Source organism: Odocoileus virginianus, chromosome 12 (genome assembly GCF_023699985.2).
Source record: "Odocoileus virginianus isolate 20LAN1187 ecotype Illinois chromosome 12, Ovbor_1.2, whole genome shotgun sequence".
NCBI lineage: Eukaryota > Metazoa > Chordata > Mammalia > Artiodactyla > Cervidae > Odocoileus > Odocoileus virginianus.
In genome coordinates this window covers 26,224,828-26,247,143 of record NC_069685.1, presented here as the reverse complement: position 1 = coordinate 26,247,143, position 22,316 = coordinate 26,224,828, and the positions used below count along the sequence as shown (strand labels likewise).

The window sequence follows — 22,316 nt, the reverse complement described above, 5'->3', positions numbered from 1 at the left end:
CCATGAACAGTATGAAAAGAAAAAAATATAGGACACTGAAAGATGAACTCCTGAGGTACATAGGTGACCAATATGCTACTAGAGATCAGTGGAGAAATAATTGCAGAGACAATGAAGAGAAGGAGCCAAAGCAACACCCAGCTGCAGATGTGATTGCTGATGGAAGTGAGAGCCGATGCTGTAAAAGCAGTATTGCATAGGAACCTGGAATGTTAGGTCCATGAATCAAGGCGAATTGGAAGTGGTCAAACAGGAGATGGCAAGAGTGAATATTGACATTTTAGGAATCAGGGAACTAAATTGGACTGGGTGAATTTAACTCAGATGAAAATTATATCTACTACAGTGGGCAAGAATCCCTTAGAAGAAATGGTATAGCCATCATAGTCAACAAAAGTCCAAAATGCAGTTCTTGGGTGCAATCTCAAACAAACAGAATGATCTCTGTTTGTTTCCAAGGCAAATCATTCACTATCACAGGAATCCAAGTCTATACCCTGACCAGTAATGCTGAAGGAGCTGAAGTTGAACAAAGTTCTGTGAAGACCTACAAGACCTTCTAGAACTAACACTCAAAAAGATGTCCTTTTCATTATAAGGGACTGGAATACAAAAGTGGGAAGTCAAGAAACACCTGGAGTAACAGGCAAACTTGGCCTTGGAGTACAGAATGAAGCAGGGCAAAGGCTAATAGAGTTTTGCCAAGAAAACGCACTGGTCTTAGCAAACACCCTCTTCCAACAACACAAGAGAAGACTCTACCATGGACATCACCACATGGTCAATACCAAAATCAGATTGATTATATCCTTTGCAGCCAAAGATGGAGAAGCTCTGTATAGTCAGCAAAACATGACTGGGAGCTGACTGTGGCTCAGATCATGAACTCCTTATTGCCAAATTCAGACTTACATTGAAGAAAGTAGGGAAGACCACTAGATCATTCAGGTATGACCTAGGTCAAATCCCTTACGATTATGCCATGAAAGTGACAGATAGATTCAAGGGATTAGGTCTGATAGAGTGCCTGAAGAACTATGGTGGAGGTTTGTGGCATTGTGTAGGAGGCATGGATCAAGACCAATCCCCAAAAAGAAATGCAAAATGGCAAAATGGTTGTTTGAGGAGTCCTCACAAATAGCTGTGAAAAGAAGAGAAGCAAAAGGCAAAGGAGAAAAGGGAAGATATACCCATCTAAATGCAGAGTTCCAAAGAATAGCAAGGAGAGATAAGAAAGCCTTCCTCTGCATTCAATGCAAAGAAATAGAGGAAAACAAAAGAATGGAAAAGACTAGAGAGCTCTTCAAGAAAATTAGAGATACCAAGGGAACATTTCATGCAAAGATGGACTCACTAAAGGACAGAAATGGTATGGACCTAACAGAAGCAGAAGATATTAAAAAAAGGTGGCAAGAATACACAGGAGAACTGTACAAAAAAGATCTTCACGACCCAGATAATCACAATGTTGTGATCACTCACCTAGAGCCTGACGTCCTGGAAAGTGAAGTCAAGTGGGCCTTGGGAAGCATCACTATGAACAAAGCTAGTGGAGGTGATGGAATTCCAGCTGAACTATTTCAAATCCAAAAAAAAGATGATGCTGAAAATGTGCTGCACTCAATATGCCAGCAAATTTAGAAAACTCAGCAGTGGCCACAGGACTGGAAAAGGTCAGTTTTCATTCCAATCTCTAAGAAAGGCAATCCCAAAGAATGCTCAAACTACTGCATAGTTGCACTCATCTCACACACTAGCAAAGTGATGCTCAAAATTCTCCAAGCCAGGCTTCAGCAACACGTGAACCATGAACTTCCAGATGTTCAAGCTGGTTTTAGAAAAGGCAGAGGAACCACTGATCAAATTGCCAACATCCGTTGGATCCTCAAAAAGCAAGAGAGTTCCAGAAAATTGTCAACTTCTGCTTTAGTGACTATGCCAAAACCTTTGACTGTGTGGATCACAACAAACTGTGGAAAATTCTTAGAGATGAGAATACCAGACAACCTGACCTGCCTCCTGAGAAATCTGTATGCAGATCAGGAAGCAACAGTTAGAACTGGACATGGAACAACAGACTGGTTCCAAATCAGGAAAGGAGTACATCAAGGCTGTATATTGTCACCCTGCTTGTTTAACTTATATGCAGAGTACATCATGAGAAATGCTGGGCTGGGTGAAGCACAAGCTGGAATCAAGATTGCTGGGAGAAATATCAATAACCTCAGATATGCAGATGACACCACTCTTATGGCAGAAGGTGAAGAAGAACTAAAGAGCCTCTTGATGAAAGTGAAGAAGAAAGTGAAAAAGTTGGCTTAAAGTTCAATATTCAGAATACTAAGATCTTGGCATCTGGTCCCATTACTTCATGGCAATAGATGGGGAAACAACGGAAACAGTGACAGACTATATTTGGGGGGGCTCCAAAATCACTGCAGATGGTGACTGCAACCATGAAATTAAAAGATGCTTACTCCTTGAAAGAAAAGTTTTGACCAACCTAGACAACATATTAAAAACCAGAGACATTGCTTTGCCAACAAACGTCCATTTAGTCAAGGCTATGGTTTTTCCAGTAGTCATGTATGGATGTGAGTGTTGGACTATAAAGAAAGCTGAGTGCTGAAGAACTGAAGCTTTTGAACTGTGGTACTGGAGAAGACTCTTGAGAGTCCCTTGGGGTGCAAGGAGATCCAACCAGTCCATATTAAAGGAAATCAGTCCTGAATATTCATGGAAGGACTGATGCTGAAGCTGAAACTCCAGTACTTTGGCCACCTGATGCAGAGAACTGACTCATTTGAAAAGTCCCTGATGCTGGGAAAGATTGAAGGCAGGAGGAGAAGGTGAGGACAGAGGATGAGATGGTTGTATGGCATCACCGACTCAATAGACATGGATTTGAGTAAACTCCAGGAGTTGGTGAAGTACTGGTAGGCCTGGCGTGTTGCAAAGAGTCGGACATGACTGAGCAACTGAACTGAACTGACTAAAAGAGATATTTGATAGAAAATTTTTCAAATGAGGTACTTTAGATTCCACATTGCAGCCTATTACCAATAAAATTTTTAGTTCAAATTACACTATTCACACATTTGTTTTAAAATAATTGTAACCTTTGGACTAAATATAAGAGGTTTTAAGGTTTTATTCAAATCTGCCTTGGGATTATTCTCATCAATATCTGATAACTGGACTACACAAACTATATTATAGGAATTATCTTCATAACACCATGAAGTAGATTCCTTTTCTGGCTGTTGATTGTCAGTTTGGTTAAGTTGAATTTCAGGTCCCCTGAGTCTCTTTCTGGTATAGGTTTGCTTAGAGTTTTCTAGGAACTTGGGTAAGATTTGGAGGACGGAAATGTAGGAAGCAACCATTGGTCATAGTTTTCATGGTCAGGTAATGTTAAGGTTCAGAAACAGAAGTGGATTATAATTTGTTGCTGTTTTTTCTTTGCATCAGTATGGACAGATAGCCATACTGGCCATAAGTGGCACCAAACTTAGTCCTGTCACTTGACTTTAGATAGGCAGAGGCAGTAGCTGCTGGATAAAATCATGCCTTCTCATAGACCTCTTCAGAAACTCTGTCTTCATACTCCTACTATGGTGGTTAACAGGGTTGGCCTCTTAGATTTTCCACCAACTCTTACATGTCACAGGGCCAGTTCTTCAGACTAATCACTGACTTTCTTTGATGATCCATCCTCCTTCCAGATGTTTATTTACCAAACCTCCTTACACCCAAACCCCAAGTTTGTGTAAGGGATGTATTCCTATAAGACTCATAGTAGTGTGATTTCTTGACTGAACACTGACTGATAGACACAATTATTTGTTTAATTTTTATTTTGTACTAGAGTATAGTGGATTTACAATGTATTAATTTCAGGTATACCACAAAGGATATATATGTATGTCCTTATATATATATATATATATATATAAAATATACAATATATATACAATATATATAAAATATTTATATATTTTATATATAGTATATGTATATATATATCCCTTTTCAGATTCTTTTCCTTATAATGTATTACAGACTACAGAGTGGAGTTCCCTGAACTGTACAGTACGTCCTTGTCGATTCTCTATTTTATATGTAGCAGTGCTTATATGTGAATCCAAACCTTTTAATTTATCCCTCCCCTATCTTTCTCCTTTGGTAATTAATAATTTATTTTCTAAGTCTGTTTCTGTATTATAAATAAATTCATTGGTATCTTTTTAAAAAATGTTCCATGTATACATGATATCATATGATATTTGTATTTCTCTCTCTGACTTACTCACTTAGTATGACACTCTCTAAATCCACCCACGTTGCTGCAAATGGTGTTATTTCATGCTTTTTGTGGCTGCTGTTGTTCAGTTGCTCAGTTGTGTTTTACTCTTTGTGACCCCAAGGACTGCAGCATGCCAGGCTTCCCTGTACTTCACCATCTGCCGAAGCTTGCTCAAATTCATGTCCATTGTCAGTGATGTCATCCAACCACCCCATCTTCTGTTGTCCCCTTCTCCTCCTGCCTTCAATCTTTCCCAGCATCACATCTTTTCTAATGAGTCTTTGGATGACGTGGCCAAAGTATTGGAGCTGCAGCTTCAACATCAGTCCTTCCAATGAATATTCAGAACTGGTTTCCTTTAGGATTGACTGGTTTGATCTCCTTGCAGTCCAAGGGACTCTCAAGAGTCTTCTTCAACATCACAGTTCAAAAGCTTCAATTCTTCAGTGTTCAACTTTCTTTTTGGTCCAACTCTCACATCCATACATGACTCCTGGAAAAACCGTAGCTTTGACTAGATGGACATTTGTTGGTAAAGTAATGTCTCTGCTTTTTAATATTCTGTCTAGGTTTGTCATAGTTTTTCTTCCAAGGAGTAAGCGTCTTTAAATTTCATGGCTGCAGTCACCATCTGCAGTGATTTTGGAGCCCAAGAAAATAAAGTCTGTCATTGTTTCCATTGTTTCCCCATCTATTTGCCATGAAGTGATGAGACCAGATGCCATAATCTTCATTTTTTAAAAGTTGAGTGTTAAGCCAGCTTTTTCACTCTCCTCTTTCACTTTCATCAAGGGTCTCTTTTGTTCCTCTTTGCTTTCTGCCATTAGGGTGGTGTCATCTCCATATCTGAGGTTATCATTATTTCTCCAGGCAATCTTGATTCCAGTTTGTGTCTCATCTAGCCCAACATTTCTCATGATGTACTCGGCATATAAGTTAAATTAGCATGGTGACACTATACAGGCTGGACAAACTCCCCTCTCAATTTTGAACCAGTACATTGTTCCATGTCCAGCTCTAACTCTTGCTTCTTGACCTGCATACAGTTTTTCAGGAGGCAGGTAATGTGGTCTGGTATTCTTATCTCTTTAAGAATCTTCCACAGTTTGTTTTGATCCACACAGTCAAAGGCTTTAGTGTAGTCAATGATGCAGAAGTTGATGTTTTTCTGGAACTCTCTTGCTTTCTCTGTGATCTAGTGGATGTTGGCCATTTGATCTCTGGTCCCTCTGCCTTTTGTAAATTCAGGTTGAACATTTGGAAGTTCTCAGTTCACATACTGTTGAAGCCAGGCTTGAAGAGTTTTGAGCATTACTTTGCTAGCATGTGAGAAGAATTGCAATTGCGCAGTAGTTTGAACATCTTTTGGCACTGCCCTTCTTTGGGATTGGAATGAAAACTGACCTTTTCCAGTCCTGTGGCCACTTCTGAGTTTTCCATGTGTGCTGGCATATGAGTGCAGCACTTTCACAGCATCAACTTTTAGGATTTGAAATAGTTCAAAGTTTTGTTTGTAGTGATGCTTCTATGGCTGAATGGAGTAATATTCTGTGTTTTCATTATTCGTTCATCTGTTGATGGACAGTTAGGTTACTTTCATGTCTTGACTATTGTAAGTAGTGCTGCAATGAACTTTGATGTGCGTGTATCTTTTCAAAGGTTTTGCCCATATGATTTTCTCCAGATATATGCCCAGAATGGGATTGCTGGATCATATAAAAGCTCTATTTGTAATTTTTTTTATTTTTTATTTTTTTGGGGAACCTTCATAGTGTTCTCTATAATGCCTGTAAGTATTTACATTCCTACCAGTGTAGGGAAGTTCCCTTTTCTCCACAGCCTCTCCAGCATTTGTTGTTTGTAGACCTTTTGATGTTGGCCATTATGATTAGTTCAAGGTGATACTATATTACAGTTTGATTTGCATTTCTCTAACAATTAGCAATGTTGAGAATCTTTTCATATGCTTTTTGCCTATCTCTATGTCTTCTTTGGAGAAATTACATTTAGACCTTCCACCCATTTTTTGATCTATTTTTTTTATATAGAACTACATGATCTTTTATACATTTTAAAGATTAATCCATTGTTCATTGCATAATTTGAGAATATTTTCTCCCATTCCATTGGCTATCTTTTTTGTTTATGGTTTCCTTTGCTGTGAAAAAGCTTTTATTTTAATTAAGTTCCATTTTTTTACTTTGTTTTTTAATTCATTACTCTAGGAGGTAGATCCAGAAAGAAATTGCTGTGATTTATGTCAAAGAGTTTGCCTTTGTTTCCCTCTAAGAATTTTATAGTATTCAGTCTTAAATTTAGGTCTTTAGTTCATTTTAAATTTATTTTTGTGTATGGTGTTAGAAAATGTTCTATTTTCATTCTTTCACATGTGTCTATCAAGTTTTACTGGCACCACTAATTGGTGGGACTGTCTTTTATCTATTATATATTCTTACCTACTTTGTCATAGATTTATTAACCATGGGTGAGTGGATTTCTTTCTGGGTTTTATACCCTGTTTCATTGATATATTTACCTGTCTTTGTGACATTACCATATGCTTTTGATTAATATAGGTTTATAGTATAGTATGAAATCACAGAGCCCAATTCCTGAAGCTCCATCTTTTGTTCTAGAGATTTCTTGGACTTTTTCAGGTCTTCTGTGTTTCCATACAAATTTTAAAGTATTTTGGTCTAGATCTGCAAAAAATGTCATTGGTAATTTGATAGGGATTGCTTTGAATCTGTAGATTACCTTGGGTTTTAAAATGATTTTAAATATATCAATTTTTCTAATCCAAGAACATGGGAGTATCTTTTTATTTGTTCGTGTCATCGTTGATTTCTTTCATCAGTGTCTTACAGTTTCCAGAGTACAGGTCTTTGCCTCCTTAGGTAGGTTTATTCCTAGATAGTTTATTCTTTTTGATATGATGGTAAATGAGATTGTTTTCATAATTTCTGTTTCTGATCTTTTGTTGTTAATATATAGAAATACAACAGATTTCTGTGTATTAATTTTGTATTCTGCAACTTTACTGAATTCCAGAAGTTTATTTACCCAACCTGTCCATACCTCAGCTCCAAGATTGTGTAAGGGACTTATTCCTATAAGACTTGTAGTAGATCTATTTTCTTGACTGAACACTGACCAGTGGACACAATCATATTATTATTTTATGCTGAGGATCCAAGAAGTTGGTTGATTTGCTCAATTTTACAATTTTTTTTTTGTGGCAGAACTGAGATTTAACTTAGGTTGGTCTTACTGTAAAGCGAAGATCCTGAATTCAATTGGCCTCAGAGGACAGGTAAAAGAATGATGCAAGCTTACAGGAGGAACTATTTCTCAGGAAGAAATAATGGGATTTTCTAGTACATAACTCTCTAAAACATTCACTCAAGTTTTCTTGAGAAGCAAAGACTTAAATTATCAGTATAAAACTCTTGCTTTTACTTTAGGTCAGTGCATTTACCTAATAAAAAAAATAGGTGAATATAAGTTATAGTTGAATGACCGAAAGACCTCTGGAGACAATTTTGGACTAAATGGGACTGATCAAAAATTAAAGCCAAACCTTCATCTTTTATTGATTGATCATCCTGGTATATATTTTCAGCTCTAGATAATTGTTCCTATATAGAATTTCTGGCTTAGTGTTGTCTGATTTTCAAATATTTTAAAAGATGCCAACAGTGTGAGTTTTCAAATAAAATTTTCCACATTAAAATTTTAGGTCTCTTATAATAGGGAACATGCTGCATTTAATGTCCCTATCACTTCTGACACTGTTAAACATTTAGTATATGCTTGTAGCTGAGTGTTTTTAAATCTGGAAAAATTTGGTAGCTTTTTATATGTTAATTAGATCATAAATATTTCTTAATAAAATACTCCATATAAAAGCTGAAAGATGTAAACTTGCTGAGTCATCTGTACTGGGATTTTCTGTATGTTAATTAGGTAACTTATGGGGCAATGAATGAGGAAATGGAACAAAAGTTCTCCATACCACCCAATCCTTTATACATTGTTATCATTCTAAAGTGTCTTAATTTATCCTTGTAATTAGTACCAAGTGTATATTATTCATGGGTTCATTATGATATTTTTATTCTTCTTATAATCACACTTTGAAATAAATATAGTACTTAATCAATTTGTATCATAATTCCTACTCAAATAATCATCAAAGCACCATGGAAATTGGTGTGACAGAGCTAGCAGTTTTTCTCCCACTTTCAGTGAGATAATTAACATTAGCCAGTGATTACTAAAGTTGTAAATATATTAAAAAAAAATCCTTGATGGAGATATAGACTTAGTTTAGAAATATTTTTCATCAAATGTTTTCTTTAGAAGTGCTAATATGAAAATGACTGAAAGCAGCAAATTGTTACTCACTTACCAGTTTCTTTATGCTTACTTTGTTAAATGTTAAATTTTTATCCTCTCTTATGTTTTAAGAATGATCAATATGAAGTCAATGGTATGTTCAGCATTGCAGCTATTTATGTCCATCAGGAAGTATTTGAAAGAAATAGATGATTATGGTTGGAAGTAGTTTATAAATAATTTTCAGAGTAGATATAATTTTTTCTCCATATAATTTCATTAGCATTTTTGTGTCACAATATTTTATGTCACAAGTTTGCAAAATCAAAAGGAAGGGTTTTGTTTGATTCTAAAGTCAATTTTTAAAACTTAATACTTGAACTTTTTGTCATCAAAATTTTATATCTAGACTTCAGTTTTCAGCTGTGACATTTCAAGAGCTTGGGGATTGTCACTCCTGTCTTTAGAGCAACAAAAAGTCAAACAGACAGAAAATCGGTGACTCTTCTTGGCGTTTTCAGGGCAAAACATCACTCTGAAATCTAGAGAGACAGGTAAATACAGAGTCCAAGTTGAGATCACATTACCTGGATCAGAAGACCCTGGAATCATCAACTGATAGCAATACTTAAATGACAATTTTGACATATTTTAGAGGCTATATGAGTGTTAGCAAGACTTCGGGAGACTCTTGGGAGCCACAGTTGTGGAGCCACATTTTTGGAGCTTTACCAGTTTCCAGTGTGATAATTTGGGAAAGAACCCCTCCTGTCTCTGGTAGGGCGAAGGAAAGAGTACTCATGGTGATTATTCTTCATAATACAGAGCCTTCTCCATAATAAAGGCTTTACTTTATAGGAAGAAAGACTTTACCATGGCCTAGCTGAAGGAAAGAAACCTCCAGTCTAAAATTCTATATCCAATGAAGTTGTCCTATAAAAATGAGGGAGAAATAAAGGATTTCTCAAACAAAAACTGAAGTAACTTACCATCAGCAGACCTGTCCTGCAAGAAATGTTAAATAATGTTCTTCTTTAGGTAGATCAGTTCAGTTCAGTAGCTCAGTCATGTCCGACTCTTTGTGACCCCATGAACCGTAGCACGCCAGGCCTCCCTGTCCATCACCAACTCCCAGAGTCCTGCTAGAACTAACGCCCAAAAGAGATATCCTTTTCATTATAGGAGACTGGAATGCAAAAGTAGGAAGTCAATAAACACCTGAAGTAACAGGCAAATTTGACCTCGGAGTACAGAATGAAGCAGGGCAAAGGCTAACAGAGTATCTGCCAATAGAACGCACTGGTCATAGCAAACACCCTCTTCCAACAACATGGGAGAAGAGTCTACACATGGACATCACCAGATGGTCAACACCGAAATCAGATTGATTATATCCTTTGCAGCCAAAGATGGAGAAGCTCTATACAGTCAGGAAAAACAAGACCAGGAGCAGTCTGTGGCTCAGATCATGAGCTCCTTATTGCCAAATTCAGACTTAAATTGCAGAAAGTCCATTCAGGTATGACCTAAATCAAATCCCTTATGACTAAACAGTGGAAGTGAGAACTAGATGTAAGGGACTAGATCTGATAGACAGAGTGCTTGATGAACTATGGACTGTACAGGAGACAGGGAGCAAGACCATCCCCAAGAAAAAGAAATGCAAAAAAGCAAAATGGCTGTCTGAGGAGGCCTTACAAATAGCTATGAAAGGAAGAGAAGCAAAAAGCAAAGGAGAAAAGGAAAGATATACCCATTTGAATGCAGAATTCCAAAGAATAGCAAGGAGAGATAAGAAAGCCTTCCTTAGCGATCAGTGCAAAGAAATAGAGGAAAACAAAAGAATGGAAAAGACTAGAGAGCTCTTCAAGAAAATTAGAGATACCAAGGGAACATTTCATGCAAAGATGGACTCAATAAAGGACAGAAATGGTATGGACCTAATAGAAGCAGAAGATACTAAGAAGATGTGGCAAGAATACACAGGAGAACTGTACAAAAAAAATCTTCACGACCAAGATAATCATGAAAGTGTGATTACTCACTCACCTAGAGCTGGATATCCTGGAATGTGAAGTCAGGTGGGCCTTAGGAAGCATCACTACAAACAAAGCTAGTGGAGGTAATGGAATTCCAGTTGAGCTACTTAAAATTCTAAAAGATGATGCTGTGAAAGTGTTGCACTCAATATGTCAGCAAATTTGGAAAACTCAGTAGTGGCCACAGGACTAGAAAAGGTCAGTTTTAATTCCAATCCCAAAGAAAGATAATGCCAAAGAATGCTCAAACTACCGCACAATTGCACTCATCTCACATGCTAGTAAAGTAATAATTCTCCAAGCTAGGCTTCAGCAATATGTGAACCATGAACTTCCAGATGTTCAAGCTGTTTTAGAAAAAGCAGAGGAACCAGAGATCAAATTGCCAACATTCACTGGATCATTGATAAAGCAAGAGAGTTCCAGAAAAACATCTATTTCTGCTTTATTGACTATGCCAAAGCCTTTGACTGTGTGGATCACAATAAACTGTGAAAAATTCTGAAAGAGATGGGAATACCAGACCACCTGACCTGCCTCTTGAGAAACCTGTATACAGGTCAGGAAGCAGTAGTTAGAACTGGACATGAAACAACAGACTGGTTCCAAATAGGAAAAGGAGTATGTCAAGGCTGTATATTGTCACCCTGCTTATTTAACTTATATTCAGAGTACATCATGAGAAACGCTTGGCTGGAGGAAGCATAAGCTGGAATCAAGATTGCTGGGAGAAATATCAATAACCTCAGATATGCAGATGATACCACCCTTATGGCAGAAAGTGAAGAACTCAAGAACTTCTTTTTTTTTTTCTTTTTTTTTTTCTTTTTTTTTTCTGAGTTGCTTTTTTTTTTCCATTTATTTTTATTAGTTGGAGGCTAATTACTTTACATCATTGCAGTGGTTTTTGTCATACATTGAAATGAATTAGCCATGGATTTACATGTATTCCCCATCCCGGTCCCCCCTCCCACCTCCCTCTCCACCCGATCCCTCTGGGTCTTCTCAGTGCACCAGGCCCGAGCACTTGTCTCATGCATCCAACCTGAGCTGGTGATCTGTTTCACCCTAGATAATACACATGTTTCGATGCTGTTCTCTTGAAACATCCCACCCTCGCCTTCTCCCAGAGTCTACAAGTCTGTTCTATACATCTGAGTCTCTTTTTCTTTTTTGCATATAGGGTTATCGTTACCATCTTTCTAAATTCCATATATATGTGTTAGTATACTGTATTGGTCTCTATCTTTCTGGCTTACTTCGCTCTGTATAATGGGCTCCAGTTTCATCCATCTCATTAGAACTGATTCAAATGAATTCTTTTTAATGGCTGAGTAATATTCCATGGTGTATATGTACCACAGCTTCCTCATCCATTCGTCTGCTGATGGGCATCTAGGTTGCTTCCATGTCCTGGCTATTATAAACAGTGCTGCGATGAACATTGGGGTGCACGTGTCTCTTTCAGATCTGGTTTCCTCGGTGTGTATGCCCAGAAGTGGGATTGCTGGGTCATATGGCAGTTCTATTTCCAGCTCTTTAAGAAATCTCCACACTGTTTTCCATAGTGGCTGTACTAATTTGCATTCCCACCAACAGTGTAAGAGGGTTCCCTTTTCTCCACACCCTCTCCAGCATTTATTGCTTGTAGACTTTTGGACAGCAGCCATCCTGACTGGCGTATAATGGTACCTCATTGTGGTTTTGATTTGCATTTCTCTGATATTCAGAACTTCTTGATGAAAGTGAAAGAAGAGAGTGAAAAAGTTGGCTTAAAGCTCAACATTCAGAAAACTAAGATCATGGCATCTGATCCCATCACTTCATGGCAAATAGATGGGGAAACAGTGGAAAACAGTGGCTGACTTTATTTTTCTGGGCTCCAAAATCACTGAGGATGGTGATTGCAGCCATGAAATTAAAAGACGCTTCCTCCTTGGAAGGAAAGTTATGACCAACCTAGATAGCACATTAAAAAGCAGAGACATTACTTTGCCAGCAAAGGTCCACCTAGGCAAGGCTATGGCTTTTCCAGTAGTCATGTATGGATGTGAGATTTGGACAATAAAGAAAGCTGAGTGCAGAATTGATGCTTTTGAACTGTGGTATTGGAGAAGACTCTTGAGAGTCTCTTGGACAGCAAGGAGATCCAACCAGTCCATCCTAAAGGAGTTTAGTGCTGGGTGTTCATTTGAGGGACTGATGTTGAAGCTGAAATTCCAATACTTTGGCCACCTGATGCAGAGAGCTGACTCATTTGAAAATACCCTGATGCTGGGAAATATTGGGATGGGAAATTATATATTAGAAACATGGGTCTAAATAAGAAAAGAAAAGCGATGGAGGAAAAATAAGGTAAAAACAATTCATTTTTTCTCATTTTAATGACTCTAAAAGGTAATTGTTCAAAGGAATAATATTGACAATGTATTGGGTGTTTATAGCATATGGATAAGTGAAATAAATGACAGTAATGTCATAAGGGGCAGGAGAGAGGAAATAGTATTCTCTGTTAGAAGAACCTGCACTAAAGTGTAGTGGAATATTATTATTTGAAGGCAGACTTAGATAAGGTAAAAATGTACATTGTACACTCTGTAACAACAACTAAGTTTTATTTAAAGAAATATAATTGATCCACCAACAGAGGAGATAAAATAAAATCATATAAAATGCTCAATTAAGACCAGAGAACGCACAAAAAGAGATTCTGATAATGACTAAACCACAGTTATAACATGGTTTATATTAACCCAAGAATATCAGTTATCACTTTAAATGTGATTAGTCTAAAAGCACCAATTAAAGGCAGAGATTGTCAGAGTAGATTAAAAAAATAAAGCCCAACTGTATGTTGTTGACAATAAGCTTGATTTAAATATGAAAACTTTAAACAGTTAAAAGTAATGGGATGGAGAAAAGTGTACAATGCCAACACTAATCGAAACAAAGCCTGAGTATCTCTATTACATTTAGACAAAACACACTTTGGGACAACAAAAGTTATCAAGAATTAGAGGGGTTCTACGTAATGATAAAGGAATCAGTTCTTCAGGAAGACTTATAATCCTAAACTTATATGCACCTGACAACAATCAAAATATGTGAGGCAAAAACTGTTATAACTGAAAGAAGAAATAGACAAATTCACTCATAATTGGTCATTTCAACACCCCTTGACAGTAATTGATAGGTCAGGCTGGCAGAAGAATCAATAAGTATGTGGTTGACCTGAATAACACTATCAGTTAACTTGATATAATCAATATTTATAGAGCACTCCACACAACAACATCAAAATGTACATTCTTCTCAAACTCACATGGAATATTCACCAAGATATACCACATGGTGGAGTATAAAACACATTCTTTAAATTTTTAAGAATAGAAATTATACATGATATGTTCTCCAACCACAATGGAATTAAAATAGATACCAAAAACAGAAAGATAGCACACTTAGGAACACAAATTTGAGTTTCCAATGCAATGCTACAATGAAAGGAAACAAGCATTCTCAGAAAAATGGCTGGCTCTAGGACTAAGACAGAAAATATTCAAGATCAACCTGGAGCATCTTGCAGTGTTAGAAAGTAAGGAATTGCTGAAACAGCGCCTCCACCACAATGATCGGACATGTCAAAAGGATACCAGAGTCAACTGAAAGAGCTCCTAATGGCCAAAGCAGGAACAATCTGATAAAATAAGCAAAGTAGTACTGGGTTATAACACAAAGTATGAAATAAATATCCATGAGGCCATAGTGAAAAAAATAAATAATTGAAAAACTAAATAGTGGAGAATGGACAAATCTTCCTTGTAAATAATTCCAAATAATTTCTGTAGATTCTTCACCCTTAAGTATAACTGGCTGTTTCACTTAAGAATTACACTTAAACTCCTAGTTTTCAGTATAGAATTCCCTTTCCTACTTTCCTCTGCAAGGAGTCTTTTAATCTGGATCCTGTCTCCATCCAAAATAGTCATGTCTGCTTTCATCAGGGACAGACAGGGAAGTTGCCCATCACAATGGGCTCGTTGTGAGAATTGGGGGATTTGACTTCTCTTTGCTTTTGTGTTCAGTTGTTCAGTCATGTCTGGTTCTTGCAACCCCATGGACAGTAGCCCACTAGCTCCTTCATCCATGGAATTTCCCAGGCAAGAATACTGGAGTGGGTTGGCAAGTTTCTTACTCGAGGGGACCTTCCCAACACAGGGATTGGACCCTCGTCTCGTGTCTTTTGTATTGGCAGGTGGGTTCTTTGCCGCTGTACCAACTCGGAAGCACTTTACTCTGCTGCTGCTGCTGAGTCGCTTCAGTCGTGTCCGACTCTGTGCGACCCCATAGACGGCAGCCCACCAGGCTCCCCCGTCCCTGGGATTCTCCAGGCAAGAACACTGGAGTGGGTTGCCATTTCCTTCTCCAATGCATGAAAGTGAAAAGTGAAAGTGAAGTCGCTCAGTCCTGTCCGATCTTAGCGACCCCACGGACTGTAGCCTACCAGGCTCCTCCGTCCATGGAATTTTCCAGGCAAGAGTACTGGAGTGGGGTGCCATTGCCTTCTCTGTGGAAGCACTTTATACAATTACTAAAAAGAAAAATAAGGGACACTGCCCTATTTTTAGCACCAATGTCAACATTGCCTTACATTCACAAGGCCTACACTCCTGAATCTTTCTGGGTTCTGTGGTGACAAATGGGCTTTCTTCTCATTGACACTGGATATGATTTCCATCCTTTCCACTTACATCCTTTTCATCCTTTCTACTTATAGTCCTTGTGTGTTGTGAGTCAGGGTCCCAGATGCCTCTTGTTTTTACTGATGAGTTTCTGTTTCTGTGTTCTGTTCTTTCTGTTTTATAAGTGATTTTTTTGAGAAAAGGATACAGAAATATCTTCATTGTGTCATCCTCAAACTGGAAGTCCACAGTTGGTTTCTTAAGGGTCATTGTAATTTGATAACTAATCTCTTTTGACAGTGCTATAAGAGCAGGCTGACTAGTCTGATAACATTCTACCACAATGCTCATCAATAATGAAAATGGCCTTTCCAGCAAAGACAATCATTTCATGACATTTTTCAAAGCATTTACATGTCCTTAAGGAAAATATGAAATATTTTACACCTTTCACATTCTGCTGTCCAGGGAACACACTATGTTGTTATTTTTTTAATCCCTTAACTGTCTGCATAGTGCATGGTTCTCCTTTAAAATAAGTTGATCTCCATATAAGTAAAAGAGAAATGTGGATTTAGAGTTATGTGATAATATATATAGCTTAAAATTAAGTCAACAGTTGGTCAAAATTGACTCCAATATACACGAGAGAGTGAATCATAGAGATTTCCATTACAAAATCTATGCTTGTCTTAATTTATTTGAAAAAGAAATGAATTAGATAAAAGACATTCAAATGCATCTAAGTACACATAATAATCATTATTAATAATATTCCTGTTATATTATTATATGTGAATTATTATCCTTATCAAATTAAAGACAGAGGCCTTCCTTCCTCCCTTTATCTTTCATGTCTCTATTCATTCATCATGTATTTATTGCCTATTATTTTCCAGGTGCTGTTCTGTGTCCTAGTAATCTGTCAGTGAACACAGTAGATGAACAAATTTGTCTTCATACTACTTATGTTGCCAGGTATGTTAATAATTTTTAACTCTTACGTGGTGTTTACTCTGAGTCACTAACTCAACTGCCCAAAACATAATAGGAACTATTAGTGTTTTACAGATAAGGAAACCATGGCACAGAGAAACTAAGTAACTTGGTTAAGTTACACAGCCAGTAACACATGGCACTGGGACGTGAAGTAGTCAGAGGCAATTAGCCTTAACTATCAGACATACATATGGTATGAATGCTTGTCTGATTTGTATGCCAGAATCAGTTATCAACTGGAGCTATAATTATCTTCATTTTGCTTTTCCATATTTCAACAATAATGTTGAAATGTTTTGATCTCTGCAAAAAGACTAGAAAACAGAGAAAAGTCATAAGAAAAATAAAATAATCTGGATTCTACTACCTGAAGAGAGTTAACATATTTGTGTGTGTGTGTGTGTGTGTGTGTGTGTTTATCCATATGTGTGCAAGCTCAGTGGTTCCGACTGTGTGACCCCGTGGTCACACATGCCAGTCTGTCCATGGAATTTTCCAGGCAAGAATACTGGAGTGGATTGTCGTTTCCTACTCCAGGGGTTCTTCCCAACCTGGATCAAAGCCACACCTCCTGTATCTCCCATATTGGCAGCTGGTTTCTTTACCACTGTGCCAACATATATGTCCATATAAATCCATATATGTGTATATAGATAGATAGATAGATAGATAAATAGATAGATATAGTGTATGTATTGCTCAATATGTAAGGTTTTAAAATGTTTCTTTTCACTTAAAACATTATTTTAAGCTGCCAGTAATCTGTTACATGGGGCTTCCCAAGTGACTCAGTGGTAAAAAAAAAAAAAAATCTGCCTGTCAATGCAGAAGATGTGGGTTTGATCCCTGGGTCAAGAAGATCCCCTGGAGGAGCAAGGAGATTATTGCTATTTTAAAATACACAGAGGGGAATGTTTTAATCTCAGCATGTAGAACAAAATAATATCATTAATTGGATAGCTGAATATTGCAACAGTATTTGTAATAATGTTATGACTGCATGGTAGGAAAAATAATCCCTGCCCTATTGGATTCAATTGGACAGAAATATCATGTCTCATAAAACTGTCAAGTTAATCTGAATCATAGATGTTGACAGGGAAATAAAGATGAAAATCATTGTTCCAAAAATTGGGGATTATAGATCTCCTACAGAAATATATGTATTCAATTTAATAGTGATAATCCTCCAATATAGATGAGCAGCATTATCTGCCTTGATAATATTTTTTAATATCAAGGGCAGGATTTTATCTTCCACATCAAAAACACTTTGAAAAATTATTACTTGGGGACCCTATGCACACTGTAAAAGTAATGATATAACAGGATTTTTTCTTATTGATATGAAAGTGGAATTAGAATCTATGCATTTACAGGTTAAAAATAATCTCTTAAAGCTTATTTTCAATCAAAATTCATAGCAAATTCTGACCACTTTATTTTTCTTAAGGGAATTCATCACTATGGTTATTCCTCCACTAAGCCTGTCCTGTTAAAACTCTATAAAATGTAAGAACAATTTATTGACTGAAGAATGTTTACTAAAGTTGTTTTAGGAAATCTTGATGTTTAAAGTGCAGCTTTCATAGGCAAGGATTGTTGACTTTCATTTTAATAAGAAAAAATATAAAGAAAAGTAATGAGCTAATATTATCAAGTATTTTGCTGTTCAGTCACTTAGCAGTGTCTGACTCTGTGCAACACCGTAGACTGCAGTACTCCAAGCTTCCTTGTCCTTCACCATCTCCCAGAGCTTGCACAAACTCATGTCCATTGAGTCAGTGATGCCATCTAACCATCTCGTCCTCTTCCTCTGATGTCCACTTCCCCTCCTGCCTTCAATCTTTCTCAGCATCAGGGTCTTTTTTAAAGAGTCAGCTCTTTGCAACAGGTGGCCAAAGTATTAGAGTTTTAGCTTCAGCAGCAGTCCTTCTATTGAATATTCAGGGTTGATTTCCTTTAGGATAGACTGGTTTGATCACCTTGCAGTCCAAAGGACTCTCAAGTGTCTTCTCCAATAGTACAGTTGAAAAGCATAAATTCTTCAGTGCTCAGTTTTCTTTATAGTCCAACTCTCACATCCATACATGACTACTAGAAAATCATTGCTTTGACTACACAGACCTTTGTTGGCAAATTAATGTCTCTACTTTTTAATACTCTGTCTAGGTTTGTCATAGTTTTTCTTCCAAGGAGTAAGCGTCTTTTAATTTCATGGCCACAGTCACCAACTGCAGTGATTTTGGAGCCCAAGAAAATAAAGTCTGTCACTGTTTCCACTTTTTCCCCATTTATCTGCCATGAAATGATGGGACCAGGTGTCATGATCTTACTTTTTTGAATGTTGAGTTTTAAGCCAGCTTTTTCACTCTTCTCTTTCACCTTCAGCAAGAGGCTCTTTAGTTCCTCCTCAATTTCTGCTATAAGGGTGGTGTCATCTGCATGTCTAATGTTATTGATATTTCTCCTGGCAATCTTGATTCCAGCTTGTGCTTCATCCAGCCTGGCATTTCGCATGATGTACTCTGCATATAAGTTAAATATGCAGAGTGACAATATACAGCCTTGACAAACTCCTTTCCCAATTTGGAACTGTTTCATTTTTCCATGTCCAGTTCTAATGGTTGCTTCTTGACCTGCATATGGGTTTCTCAGGAGTCAACTAAGGTGGTTTAGTATTCCCATCTCTTTAAAAATTTTCTACAGTTTGTTGTGATGTATACAGTCAAAGGCTTTAGGGTAGTCAACCAAGCACAAGTAGATGGTTCTTGAAATTCTCTTGCTTTTTCTAACATCCAGAGGATGTTGGCAATTTGATCTCTGGTTCCTCTGCCTTTTCTAAATCCAGGTTGAACATGTAGAAGTTTTCAGTTCATGTACTGTTGAAACCTAGCTTGGAAAATTTTGAGCATTACTTTGCTAATGTGTGAAATGAGTGCAATTTTGTGGTAGTTTGAACATCCTTTGATATTGCCTTTCTTTGGGACTGGAATGAAAACTGACCTTTTTCAGTCCAGTGGCCACTGCTAAGTTTTCCAAATTTGCTGGCACATTGAGTTCAGCACTTTAACAGCATCATCTTTTAGGATTTGAAATAGTTCAGCTGGAATTTCATCACCTCCACTAGCTTTGTTCGTAGTGATGCAGGGTGTCTGGCTCTAGGTGACCGATCACACCATTATGGTTATCTGGGTCACAGAGATCATTTTTGTGTAGTCCTTCTGTATATTCTTGACACCTCTTTTTAATAATTAATTTAAAAATTAAATAGTAAATTAATTAATAATTAATCTTCTTAGATCCATACCATTTCTGTCCTTTACTGTGCCCATCTTTTCTGAAATATTCCCTTGGTATCTCTAATTATCAAGTATGCTACACCACTATTTTTATCAGGTTTCCAAATAGTTTGTATTTTTATATTTTGGTGATAAAATTAAATTGCTGCTTATAACATGTAATTCAAAAGATCCAGTATGGGTCTTTTTTTCAGTGGGGATTAGAAATTGCTGAGATGCTTTTTTTTAAATAAAGAGACAATTTTTATTTATTCAACTTGAATAAACTTGAAGCTAGAACTTTCTTAATGGAAGGAAGCGAAGAAGGGAAGGAGGAATGAAGGAAAATCTTTACCCATGTGTTTAACCAACTTTTATTACAATATTCTATGTGCCATATTTTGTGTTTGAAGTCATTCTACTTGGGTAAGGTCCTATTGCTAATACTAAGTGGAGGTAAGATGTGAAGCACATTCTCTTCACCCTACTGCACTGCTTAAGTGGTAGTATTCAAAGGTGTATAGAAACCAAATGCTAACAACAGGGAATGGTCAATAAGAACTATAAAAATACTGGGGTCACAAAGACAAATTGGCTGTATTCATTCAACAGTGCCATGTGAAATGGGCAGGGTTATATACTTATTCTACAGCTCTTTTTAAGAACTGAGGAATATTTATTCAAACGTATAGTAAAAAGAAAAAAACAGTATTTGTAGCTGTCTTTAGCAATGACTGCAAATATCCATTAATATATTTAATGAAAGATATTATGTCCTTTGGGTCTTCCCAGATAGCTCAGTGGTAAAGAATCTGCCTGCCAAGAAGGAGATGTGGGTTCAATCCCTGGATTGGGTAGATCCCCTGGAGAAGGACACAACAACCTTCTCCAGGATTCTTGTCTGGAAAATCCCATGGACAGAGGAGCCTGGCAAGACTTGCAAAGAGTAGGACATGATTTAGCAACTAAACAGCAGTTTTGTCCTTTAATAGGGAAGTTATCATGTTAATTAATATTTTTACTGAGTTAATTCAAGAGAATGAATCAAACACATGATCTCTGACACTGTTAAATTCCAACTTTGTAGGCATAATTTAAGTATTCAATGAGACAACTTTAAAATGTTTCATTGTGAAGTGAAATCATTTAGTTTTTCTCCTTCTGTGACTGACTTATTTCACTTAGAATAATGACTTCATGGTTGATGCTGTTGCATATTTCCAAATTACCTTTTTATTTTAACAATGTATAGTACATTGTATGCACATTGTAATATTTTCTTTATCCATTTATCTGTGGATGGACATTTATATTGTTTCCATATCTTGGCATATCAATTGTAAATTGTGCTGCAATGAACACTAGAGTGCAGATATCTTTTTCAAATCCTGATTTCAATTATTTTGGAGATATATCTGGAAATGAGATATATTTCAGGGTCATATTAACTTTTGAAGAAACTCCACAGTTTAACATTGTGACTGCTTTATTTCACATTCCTAGCAACAGTTTTTATAAGGATTTCAATTTCTCTACATCCTCACCAACAGTGTTGACTTCTTTTTTTTTTTTTTTATAATAGCCATCTTAACACCTGAGTAAGTCAGTCAGTTAGTCAGTTTAGTTGCTCAGTCATGTCCAACTCTTTGCAACACCATGGACTGTAGCATGCCAGGCCTCCCTGTCCATCACCAACTCCTGAGTTTACTCAAACTCAATGCCCATTGGGTCAGAGATGTCATCCAACCATCTCATCCTCTGTTGTCCCCTTATCCTCCTGCCTTCAATCTTTCCCAGCATCATGGTCTTTTCAAATGAATCAGCTCTTCACATCAGGTGGCCTGATACCTTTCAGCATCAGCATCAGTCCTTCCAATGAACACCCAGGACTGATCTCCTCTAGGATGGACTGGTTGGATCTCCTTGCAGTCCAAGGGACTCTCAAGAGTCTTTTCTAACACCACAGTTCAAAAGCATCAATTCTTCAGCACTCAGCTTTCTTTATAGTCTAACTCTCACATCCACACATGACTATTGAAAAAACCATAGCTTTGACTAGATGGACCTTTGTTGGTGAAGTAATGTTTCTGCTTTTTAATATGCTATCTAGGTTGGTAGTAACTTTTCTCCCAAGGAGTAAGCATCTTTTAATTTCAAGAGTGTCTTTTAAACACCTGAGTAATGGTACTTATTGTGGTTCTCGTATGCATTTTCTTGATAATTAGTGACATCGAGCATGTTTTCATGTATCAGTTGTCCGTTTGTGTGTTTGCATTAGAGAAATGACCTTGATCTGTAATGAGCTATCTTAAGAAATTCAGTTCAATATTTTTTATAGATTGCCTGCTATGTGCCTGGCATTTTGCTGTCCTGGATTAACACATGTAGGTGAAATATTAGCCCTGATCTCAGGAACGATTCAGCAGTAGAAACAGATAAATACATGATGTAGTATGTTGTAGAGAAACAGCGAGTAATAAAGAACTATACAAGACACCCAGAGGAATCTTCACCTCTTCATGGAGTTGAAGCTGGTTTCATGGAGAACAGAACATCTGAATTGGAATTTGAAGGACCGCATTACCCATTATGTATAATAAAGAAAGAGCAAGTTTTCCGGCTTAGTGAAATGAATACCAAGTGAAATTCAGTTAGCAAAACTTTTTTCCCC

The 22,316-nt window shown here is 37.0% G+C and overlaps 1 long non-coding RNA gene across 3 annotated transcripts in view; it reads left to right on the top strand.

Annotated features, from left to right (window-relative positions):
* LOC139037696 (uncharacterized) overlaps positions 1 to 22,316 on the top strand; it is a 207,222-nt gene that overhangs the window by 15,513 nt on the left and 169,393 nt on the right. For all 3 annotated transcript variants that reach the window (XR_011490528.1, XR_011490527.1, XR_011490529.1), the window contains one exon: positions 16,265 to 16,343. This is a non-coding gene — a long non-coding RNA (uncharacterized lncRNA). The remainder of the gene's footprint in view (positions 1 to 16,264; positions 16,344 to 22,316) is intronic.